The 12,060-nt window shown below is 37.0% G+C and overlaps 1 protein-coding gene across 3 annotated transcripts in view; it reads left to right on the top strand.

The window, feature by feature from the left end:
• Nucleotides 1–12,060, top strand: part of LOC127618209 (tight junction-associated protein 1-like) — a 129,051-nt gene that overhangs the window by 33,015 nt on the left and 83,976 nt on the right. For 2 of the 3 annotated variants that reach the window (XM_052090534.1, XM_052090533.1), the window contains exon 2: nucleotides 6,642–6,793. The exons of the other annotated variant lie outside the window; for it this stretch is intronic. The gene's annotated coding sequence lies outside the window, so the exon portion shown is untranslated. The remainder of the gene's footprint in view (nucleotides 1–6,641; nucleotides 6,794–12,060) is intronic. 3 annotated transcript variants of the gene reach the window in all.

Genomic DNA, 12,060 nt, shown 5'->3' with positions numbered 1-12,060 from the left:
TACCTCTCTGCTGGTAAACAGCAGCATGAATGCAGAACACACCGCTGTGATCGGACGCCTCTGAGCCCAGCCTAGTGTTATCACACTGGTTTGATTGTACTTGTGAAAGGGTTAACCCTCTGGGGTCGACAGACATGCCGGCGCGTCCTGCAGGATATTTTCGTCATTACAGCAGAAACAACATAAAATTCTCCATCATTTTGGGGCATACAGATAAGTGTAAGACATCATTAGAGACTATAAAGGGTCTACTTTTATTTGTGTACACCCACAATAACAACAAAACCTTGTGCTTTTGTAAAATAAAGAAAACAAAAGGGTGAGCTTTCAGACGTCTCTGTCTCCACGAGCATATATCTGAAACACGTCACTAAAATGAACTTAAACTCCAGGAATACTTTTCACACAAACATGAGACGTATGTCTAAAGAAAGCTTAAAATGTCTACTTTTAAATAAAAAGATTCAAATTTTTAAAATATTTTCTCCTGCAATGTAATCTGTATGAAACAAAGCGATGTACAGTTTCTCCTGGCTCAGCTAATTATCTCTAATGTGATCACACTCAAGGGCAGAGTGCGCCATTCATATGATAATGTGCTGAGACGCTCAATACAAATGGTAAACACTCCCGACTGTGTCTTAAAAACATCTAGTTCATTCACTTCTCTGCACGTTAGAAATACGGCACGATACACAAGTGAGAAAACTCCTGTGTAGTGACCAAGAGTTAACATTTTCCTCAGAAGAAGAGCGGGACTCCGATGAACGTTTGTATTTTGAAGAGAGACTTGATCAGCGGAGGATACAATTTCGGACGAGTAAGTCATTTAGTTTTCATTAGTTGACATGCTATTTTATATAAACATGTACATATTTTAATAGTGGGACTGTTTCCTGACTTGCCAGCCAGGATTCAGAGTATTGACATTTAAAACATGTCCTAATAGGCAAGTTTTAGTTACATTTAAAATGCTGTTTCGGCTAAAGCAGGTATATAAATTGTATACTGTATGATATAATTATGACATGTAATATGATGTAAAAATAATATGAATGTTTAGATTATATTTTATCTAGTGTTTATGCTGCCTCATTATCATCAATAAAGCTTGTGCTTGCAAATATCTGTTCAGGTTAAATGAGTAAAATGCACTTTAAATATGCCCATATTAGAAAATGAGCATATTATAATGATTTCTGAAGGATCATTTGACACTGAAGGCTGCAGTAATGATGCTGAAAATTCAGCTTTGATCACAAATTGCATTTTACAATATATTCAAATAGAAAACTGTTCTTTTAAATTGTAAAAATAGTTCAAAATATCACAGTTTTTACTGTATTTTGGATCAAATAAATGCAATCTTGTTGAGCAGAAGAGACTTATTTTAAACGGTAGTGTAGGTCTAAAATTAAGTAAAGTCTTTATGTAAAGAAAATATATAGTCAGATTACTTCTTTTGACTTAAAACTTGATTTTGATCATTAAGTCTCTTCGCATTCATTCTCTTTCTGTCACATTCCTCATTGATAGGCCAAGGGGAGGGGTATTTGTCTCCTCAGGTGTGAATTACAATTAATATTCATTATAGTTCATGCCTGGCTACAAGATCCAGTTCTCAAAAGTCTTGTGGACAAATGTTTAGTATGTGTTATATGGCCTTATTTCAATGACTTAACATTTGAGTTTTTTCAAAAAACCACGCATAAACGTTATTTTCTCAAAAACACAAACATGTAAATACATGTTGCTAACATATTATTGTAGCCCTGTTTGTGCTGAATACAGTGTTATCAGACTTAAGCCATTAATGTGTTTTTAAGCAACTGAAAAAATCAGAAATGTCAAGGCATGTCAAAACTTCTCCAGGGCCCAAAACACCCTCAGACCACAGAAGGTTAAGAGTGCTAGTGCTAAATGCATTACCATGCTTTAATTTATTAGCACAAAGTCAATGGCCATGAAGTTTTGGTATTTTCTTGCAAATATGCCCTAAGACTAGGTGCAAGTGGGTTTGGCGAAATTGTGCGTGAATAGTCCTAATGGGCTGGGTCAAGTGAGATTTAATTCAGAGTTCCTTCTCTGGTTATCACACCATCTACATCCTATTATGTAGTTTATTCCCTGTGAAGCAACAGCAATATAAACAAAGACAGCACATTTATAGAATTATAGCATTATATATAAGTATAGTATTATAATGTGGCAGGGGCGGAGCCGGGTCGTGATTCTACACACCCGGTCCCTTATCAGGCTAATTATGCCTCTGAGAGGGATAAAGGCCGACTGCGGAGGATTGTGCAGGAGAGAGAGATAGTTTACGGATATGTCTGTCATATGTGTGTTTGTTGTCTTTTAAGTTTCTCATTAAAATATTATTTATATCGTAAAGCCGGTTCTCGCCTCCTCCTTTCCATTGACTTCTTTACACATAACATTCTAGATAATGTAAATATTATAAATAATATTCACCTGCTGACACATAAATCATGGCTTGTAGCCTATGAACTGTGATTGTATCAGCACACACTTCACTTCTACCGGTCATTTTTGAATAAATGTATTTAACAACATCCATCCATCCATCCATCCATCCATCATCAACCGCTTATCCTGTGTACAGGGTTGCGGGGGTCTGGAGCCTATCCCAGCTAACATTGGGCAAAAGGCGGGGGACACCCTGGACAGGTCGGTATTTAACAACATGTACATTTAAAATGTAAACAGGAATATTTCTAATTTCAAATTACACAAACAAAATGAAAATATTATCAAAATAACAGTGGTCAAAAAAATCCTACGAAATACAAACATTTTACCCTCTCCGACTTCTTAAACTGGCTCCTTCTGCAGTGACTTAATCACTTGACAAATACCAATACAAATGATATCAGGAATACATTTGTAAATGTAAACATAATAAAAACCATAATTCCAAAATACCAAAATTATAGATAGTTTAACTCAAATCTGCCACTATGTTTTCAGAGTTTGGACATGAATTTTACCTGCTGGTGGGATCTCCAAACTGCAAATGTAGAAACTAAGTTTAAACTTTGTGCTGAAACCAGATGTGGATGTGAAATGTCTTAGTCGAATGACCTAATTCTCAGGAAAATAGCAAACTGCACTTTGTGCCACTTTATTAACACAACCACAGTGTGCGGTCATACACCCACAGATAGCGCAAATACTCCCACACATGGCCACATGCATTTTGCACTGGCGTGAAAATTGAGCTTCGATTTAGCACTCTAATGAAAATTAGATTAGACATGGCACACTTGTTGCGCATAGTGCTGCGATTTGCGCACTTACAAGAAAAGAGCCCTTAGTGACAGAGGAGGAGATGTATACTATATCTTTGTGGAGATGATAGAATGAATTAACATAATGTATAGGGCTGCGTATTGCTACGGATTTCCACAAGCTTTTGATTCTGATTTCAATTCGAAGCATTAAGGAGCCAAATGGCTATTTTAGTCGCCAAATCATGTAATTGCTCGATTTAGATTGTTGTTAAGAAACAAGATGGAAAGCAGAAGAAAAGGAAGACGGCTGATAACCCATCATTTTAATCCAATACACTTTGTCAAATTTCGTGAATCTCTCCACAGTTCGCTAGCTGTCTGTTCTGTCAGGTGTTTGTACACAGCCCTGGCTCTGTAAATGGGAAAATAAAGTAGATAAGACCGATCCACACCACACTATTCCAGTGTGCATGCATTTTAAAGGGAGGGGTGTGGTTTTTTTTTTGGGGATATCGAGTTCAAATATCAACAGTCTTTTTCAGGAATTGCTTACTCCATATATATCTTATACCATATATATAGTTGAGAAGATACGCAAGTTTGCATTTCCGTTTTCCCTTTAATGGCATTTAAAAGCTCATGTTGGTCAGACAGACACTTCCTGTCTAATAAAAATGTGTTTAGGCTCAACATTTGCAGTTGCATAACAACCTGAAGTAGGTAATGATATCAATGTAATTAACCTGGGGTCATCGCTTCACATCGTGTACCCACTCAGGTGAAGCACTGTCAAAAGACAGTCATCACAACTCACAGTACTGTAAAGTATCGACACTATGGAGCTACATGTTTTTAATTTGGCAATTTTTACAAATGTAATACATTAAATATCCCATTATCCACTAAAAACATGCACTTATGCAAATCTTATTCTTTCTGTTTTTCTATCTGACTGTTGGGCCTGTCAGATCAGGCTCTTTCACGCATTCTCTTGTCTTGACAAACCTATCTTGTTTTATTCTTGCAAGCTAGAAATTTCCTAGTTGATTACTTTGCACAATACATCACTTTTGCTCATTACATCATATCATTACTGCTGATTTGATTTGTCAAAGGTTCACAAACGGCTCCACTTGATTACGGCGAGATTGCAGGCTTGGGAAAGTGAGATTGCTGGCTCATTTGTTGGAAACGGTTTTAGAGGTAACAACTCAGACTCCTACATCAGCAAAAGGCAGCTGACACAAAAGGAAAGTTGAAAGGTGAAAGAGTTGTACTCTTGTCACCGTAATGAGGATGATTTTGTTCTGATTTTGGTCCATGCCTGAAATGTTCTGGGTGTCACAATTTATGCTTGAAACCTCATGCCCACGTTCATCTGAATTGTTAGAATCAACATTAAATTACAACCAAGCCCATTCAATTTCTGTATGAGCTTTTGTAATGCAATAGGAAATGGTAGTGATGATGCAGGATAGCGATGCAGAGGTGTGGCACAATCAAAATGCACCCACCTCGCAATTGCTCACTATAGGCCAACTGATTGTAGATACGATAACTAAGATGGTTGAAGAGGCTAATAACCGATTTATCAACCAATTTGAACAAGTCTTTCCTTACTATGACAGACACAGACATTGAGGCTATAAGAGTCCAAAAAGAATACGATACCAGCAGTTTAATGTGCAACCAAAATGAAGATTTGCTACTACAGGATTTTTTAACTACGAACAAGCCTGCAATACACTTACTTATTTTGAAATGACCATCCTCTATATTTAAGTATTTAACAAATTAAGCTTTTTATAGCCTACATTCGCAAATTAAAACTATTGGCATAGATTTTTGCCAATAACCGAAAGTTCCAAAAAGAAACTATTTGCACCAATTAATCGGTAGAACCGATATATCGGTCTCCTCTACTGCACACATATTTAAACACATTTCTAGCAAGGTTTTCGAAGCTTGTCTCATCCACAGCTGGCACAGTGCATTGTTTACACATGCAATGCTTTGGTGTTTCTGCATTTTGGACTCCTGAGTAAGGAAATGTATTCCCATTGGATTGTGAGTATCATTCTCTAATACTAGCAGAGAAGTTTTTTCTTGTTACATCCCGCCGGGCAGTGGTCCTCAATACACAATGGAAAGTTTTACGCCTTAATCCGATTCCAATGCTTTCATGCTTTTATGAAGCTAGTGAAAGGCCAGACACCATTTAACGATCCGCAAGCCTGCCCAGCATGGATTTTTAAGCGAGTATGGGAAGATTTTTAAAAGGGTCTTTTAGGAAACTGCTCGGAAAGATTCATCATTCTGTACTGAATCATGGGTTGCAGAAATTGAATCTTGAATGTTACGGGTCTTCATTAACATCAATCAGTTTGCTGGGCCTGGGAAATCCGCTGTAATCTTGAAAACGTTCATTTGTGATGTCTGCTTGGTGTTGCTCCTTATCTTGTTTTCCAAAGAAAGCATATGGGAAAACAGGCTAACAGTCTTGCTTTGCTAAAGCAGCCATGTAATTGTTTTATTGCTCTTGCAGTATTTCTTTATTGTGGTCCGGCAGCTTCTCAGCTCTAAATAGAGTTAACAATATAATGTGTGTGTGTGTGTGTGTGTGATTTGTAGTAAAATTAAAACTTTTTTAATGAGTGCACCTTTAATTAATTTTAAATCGCAATATGTCCCAGTGTGATGTCCAAAATAAAAGCTCTATTTAGCTGGACGCATGAAATTACATACATTACGACAGAAATATACTAATGCTGTGTAGAAAAATAAAATTATATTCAATGTTATACCAATAATAATAGAAATCGTTTAATTATAATGTTTTTAATTATCAATGATATTTTTTATTATCATTATTAGGAACACTCTTGATAAATAATAAATGGAATCCAGAAAGAAAAAAAAAAGTACAGAATTGGGTATAAAAATAAAATGGGAATTCATCCATAACAAACTTCTGAAATACACTTCAGTTTCTCTGTACAGCAGATCTGCTCAGACAAGAAACTCTTGAGTTGCCATCGCATGCATTTAAGCTCTCACTCTCTAGTTGTGCTTACTGTTTTCTCCCCAAGCATCATTGTGTCTTGTCTTGTGCCAGTCAGTTAATGTTTGGTGTGCAGTATCAGGGGAATATCTGGCTTTCCTTAGAGCTGTCCCTCCCATCCATTAATCAAGCCACTTGAATAGTGAGCGAATCAGTGAACGTCAATGCAAAACAGTGTAGCAGACGTTCATTTGAGACACGTTCCAGCCGTCCCAGAGGCCCTGCTGTGTCTTTGCTGACACTTAATCCCGGCTTGCGTGATTGGCAGCGAGCTGTTCCGGCACCAATGACGGTCATATTTTTCCATCCACCTGCTTTTGTTTCAGGTCATTGATAGCCCTGAGGTTCACATGCTCAACAGAGGAGGAGCAGGAGCAGGACTAAGAGAAGTGAGACTCATGCTAGATTGAGTTTCCTTGGCGACCAGAGGGACACACTCGGGGCGATGACTCTGGAGAATGCAGCATGCACACATGAGGTGAGGGGCGATGCCATGCAGTATTTTCATGCTGGTCTGTAACTTTCTGTGGCTGTCTTTCTCTTGTTGCTCATTGTACACATACGTCATTGTCAGCTGTCTCTGTACCGGTGTAGTTAAGTGTGCTGGTTTCCTAGGAGAAATCATTATTCATGCTTTATTCATACTTTTTTTTTTAACATTTACTGCTGAAAGAATGGCCATCTTTTTGTTTATGAATGTTCCTATAGACATTAAACTATGAAAATCCATGATAAAATATACATTGTTACTATAATTATCTAAACAAAGTGTGAAGTAAACAAACTTTTGCAATATTAATTATGTGAAAATCATTCCCACACCTGTCATTTCCACCACACAAAAATTCTGCACGTCATACATTTGTAGTATTCTTGTTAACTAAGTCAATAAAACTGTCAGTGAAGAGCATGCTTGAGATAGTTGGAAATATAATGGAAAAAAAGTGATGTTTGAGGAAAACAGACAATTCAAGGTAATTCATTTCTTTCCAGAAATCCACTCTGCTAAATGTGCCCAGAGTTAAATAAACAACCATATACAGCATGTACATAAACATTCACATAAATATGTAAGCAGATAAAAGAAAATCAAAGCATTATGGTAAAAATGAAAACAGGAATAAATGGTATGCAGAGGGATTTTCTGATATGAGTATTGCCCTGATTCATTATTCTGGCTCTATAGAGGAGTGAGAAAGAGAGAGTGGAGGTTGAGCTAGACTAATCTGGTGAGTGGTATATACTGTAGACCTAATATAATGAGCCAAGTTAAAATATTCACTTCTCTTCAAGCTCCTGGAAAATAAATGACTTTTCTTGAAGCATAGATATAGGAACCATTGCTGTCTGTGTGCCATTAAATTATTATGTCCGAACAAAAGTGAACATGGGCCAGTGGAACTGAACGCTGCCCAGCTCAGCTGCTGGTTAATAATGAAGTACCAAGCTCAATGCCTTTGTGGACAATTTCAAAACATTTCTTTCAGAATCTCTCAGTAAATTCTGTAGCCTTTGATGGTTTTGACAGGTAAACTGAACATATCCCATCAGTCTAGCTTTCTCAGTCTCAGTATGGGGTCTGTATCAGGGTTGCCCATGGCTCCCACAGCTCTTCCTCTTTACCTCAAATCTGGCATGCTGCTGATCTCCTCAGATCAGTGTTGCAGAATTCAATTTTTGTATTGGTCCTAAATACATACTTTTTTGTTACTTATACTGTATATACAGTATATATTCACCGATCAGCCACAGCATTAAAACCATCTGCCTAATATTGTGTAGGTCCCCCTTGTGCTGCCAAAACAGCGACAACCCACATCTCAGAATAGCATTCAGATGATAATTGTAAAGAGCGGATATCTGAGTTACTGTAGACTTTCAGTTCAAACCAGTCTGACCATTGTCTGTTGACCTCTCTCATCAACAAGACATTTCCATCAGCAGAACTGTCGCTCACTGGATGTTTTTTGTTTTTGGCACCATTCGGAGTAGACTAGAGACTGTTGAGTGAGAAAATCACTGGAGATCAACAGTTACAGAAATACTCAAACCAGCCTGTCTGGCACCAACAATCATGCCACAGTCCAAATCACTGAGATCACATTTTGTCCCCATTCTGATGGTTGATATGAACATTAACTGAATCTCCTGACCCCAATCTGCATGATTTGATGCACTGCACTGCTGCCACACAAATACCATTTGTTACAATAAATCTCTTTTCTGAATGTAAATGTAAAGGAACGTGTGTCTTTTACTTAATATTGTCATCCCAAAATTTTTTTGTCATTTACTCACACATATGTTGTTCCAAACACATATGACTTTATTTCTAGCTTTAAAATCAATGAACTACTGAATGAAACATCTAAACCGAATGGTAAATTAACAACACCGTGTCAAAGTCACAGTGGATGCTCAATTTGAGTTTCAAATACTTTGCTCAGACTTTAAAGAAATTTCTACCACAACAAACATTAGCTGAGGTTGCATGGATTAATATGCAGCTGTGTGATACAGTGCAGTCTGGTTTGGGAATTATAGCATCATCATATTTATAGCAATAATGAAAGGCATTTGCAATGCAAATTATCATCAACAAGTGCCCCAATGTATCTCCCTGCAACAGCAATATTTAGAGTGACTGTAATTTGACTTCAGTTTTGGACTATCTCTGACAAATCTATCATAGTACTTCAGAAAAAATGGAAACAAGTACATGAGTTATATGGACTGATTTATGGAGGGGGTTTTTGGTAATTTTTGGAGCTTGACAGATGAGCTGCGTAAAGTTTCTTAAAAAAAACGCTTTTTGTTCCATGGAAAAATAACAGCACACAGGTTTGGAATGACATGAGGGTTAGTAAATAAAAGCTTTTTGTGTTTATTTACATAATTAAAAGACATTCATGAGGATTCATAATGTGTTCTAGATATGAGAAAAGTCAAATATGGGGCACATATTTATTGCAACTTGTGAGTGGAACGAACAGGTGGAGAAGATAATTGAAGAATATTCTACTAGTCTAGATCTGATTAATTCATCTTCTTTGTTACTCACTCTGCAACAGGAGGCACTAGGCCAAGCATCCCAAAGTGCAACATTTGTTGCCCGATGTGATTTTGCAAGAAATGCTCTTCACACACCAATGACAAGAATGTGCAGACATTAAAGGAATAGCTCACCTAAAAATGAAAATTCTGTCATTATATACTCACCCTTGTGTTGCTCCAAATCTGTATTGGCCATTTCAAGGACTGTTTGTCAGTTTAAGGCAGTGACGTCTTGAGTTGTCGAACTTATTCAAAAACAAAGCAAGAGACGCTTCATTCATAGTAAGATTAACGCGATTACCGTACTAAAATCAAAACAGTTCTTATAGAATGCCATTGTTAAAATTTGGAGCATGTTGTTTGGTGGATGGATGCTCCCTGGATGCCTGGAAATAACTGAATGAAAGTGTTTAGATCTCCAAAAATGCAACCACAAATGGATGCATTAACCACATCAGTGAAGCGAGACAGCTGGATACGTGCAGTACTAACAATTTTAGCACACATCTTATCTCTGGTAGGTGAACAAAATGTATGCCAACGAATTGTAATTTTGATAGGTAGATCCCTAAAAGTGACTATAGATCGCTCTCATTATAATCAGTGAAGCTGCATAAGGAATTTACTATAATATTTAGTCATTTAACAGATGCTTTTATCCAAAACGACTTGCAAATTATGAACACACAAAAATAAATCCTTACCTTGTGAACAGGCCACTTCATTGAATGGCTTTATTAATTATAATAGGAGTGATCCAATCTTCTTGATCTTTCTGCTGAGGAAATAATTGTGAGCATCTAAACCATGATACATTTTCATTTGCTCTCTTGTGTAGACGCTCAGTATCAACAGCAAGTCTGGATAGGTCACTTCAGGTAAAAATGTAACGCTCTTTGAGAATATGTTAACTCGGAGCCTTATTTAAAGGATCCGGTAATGATACCGGAAATGCTTCAGGGCTAGTAGCGTTCTAATTCCTTTATTGTTTACATCATTGAAATAGTCTTTTTCTGTTTGATAAAACATAATTTCTAGCAGCTGTTTAAAATACAACAAAAAACACCTTAAAAATAGTCCATCTGACTTGTCTGCTGTATCCCAAGTCTTCTAGAGTCATCCAATACCTTTAGTTTGTAATAACAGTCCCAAATGTAAGTTTTTTTTTTTTTTTTTTTTTTTAATTTATCACTGATAAACTTTCCCTTTTCTGCAGCTCTCAAATCAAATGTGCCACAGGTTTGATCACATGTCTTGAGACTCCTGCGTTTTATTACATTCAAGGAGGTCAATAGTACCGTTCCGTTCCATTGCACACTATATAGTTGTTATTGAACGCTAGAATGCATCTTCCGCAAACGCCCCCAAATAAATGAGTCAAAATGAGGTCAGGTGAACCCCCAACCAGCCTAATAATGAAGGGCTTCATTAAGACAGATTAATCAACTTATCTAATCATTTAGGTAACCTATTGTTCAGCTGTCAGTGATGACATTGACTTACAGGTGTTACCAGCCGAACTGATTCATTATATCTGCTGTCTGCATCTGTGTTTTCAAACTTGTAGTTTTCAAATGAATAAAAGCTCTGATGTATTTAGCAGCTAACACCCCAGATGTGATTATTGTAAACCGGGAATTGTAAATTTTTGTCCTGCAGGTACTGTTTAATTGGATTTTGAAGGAGGTCTTATCACTCGTTGCAAATATCAACCCCTCATTCAGGATGTTATCCCAGACAATAGTAACAATTTAGTCCTTTTAACAATTGTTGTTTATTGTAACAACTTTGTACCTCTTTTGGAGAAAAACAAACAAACTACAGATCTGAAAATGCCCTGAGGCTAAGTACTGCCTAACCATATGAGATCTGGAACAACTGAATTTTCATTTTTTCATTTTAAACTGTCTGTTTAATGTCCATCTTGAAGTCTCTTAGAAAGGGGCAAATAAACATTTAAAGGAATAGTTCGCCCAAAAACAAAATTTATCATTTACTCACCCTCATGCCATCCCATATGTGTATGTATCTGCTGCAAAACACAAATGAAGATTTGTAGGTCCATACAATGCAAGTGGATGGTGATCTAAGCTTTGAAGCTCAAAAAGCATATTAAGGCATCATAAAAGTAATCCATATGACTTCAGTGGTTTAATCCATGTCTTCTGAAACTGTCCAGTTGGTTTTGGGGAAGAACAGACTAAAATGTAACTCCTTTTTAACTGTAAAGCTTTAATCCGCAATCTCCTTGGCAAGCAGCAATGTCAAGCTCTAGGAAGTGTAATTGAGCTTGAAATCAAGATGATGCCTTGAGACTAAAATGACAAGACATATAGTGCAAAGGAGTTATATTTTGGTTTGTTCTCACCCAAAACTGATTGGATCGCTTCAGAAGACATGGATTAAACCACTGCAGTCATGTGGATCACTTTTACGCTGCCTTTTTTGTGCTTTTTAGAGTTTCAAGGTCCTGGTCACCATTTACTTGCATTGTATGGATCTACAATGCTAAATCTTCTTCTAAAAATCTTAATTTGTGTTCAAATACTCCTCTGGAATGGCATGATGGCGAGTAAATGATGAGAGAATTTTAATTTTTGGGTGAACTATTCCTTTAAAGTTCTTAAGGTCGTGAATGGCTCTCAGTATCAGGGCAACACCAGCTGTCTGTCATGGATGGCTAAGTGCCAG

Source organism: Xyrauchen texanus, chromosome 24 (assembly GCF_025860055.1).
Source record: "Xyrauchen texanus isolate HMW12.3.18 chromosome 24, RBS_HiC_50CHRs, whole genome shotgun sequence".
Classification (NCBI taxonomy): domain Eukaryota; kingdom Metazoa; phylum Chordata; class Actinopteri; order Cypriniformes; family Catostomidae; genus Xyrauchen; species Xyrauchen texanus.
Note: the sequence above shows the minus strand (reverse complement) of the source record. Positions and strands in the feature narration are given on the sequence as shown.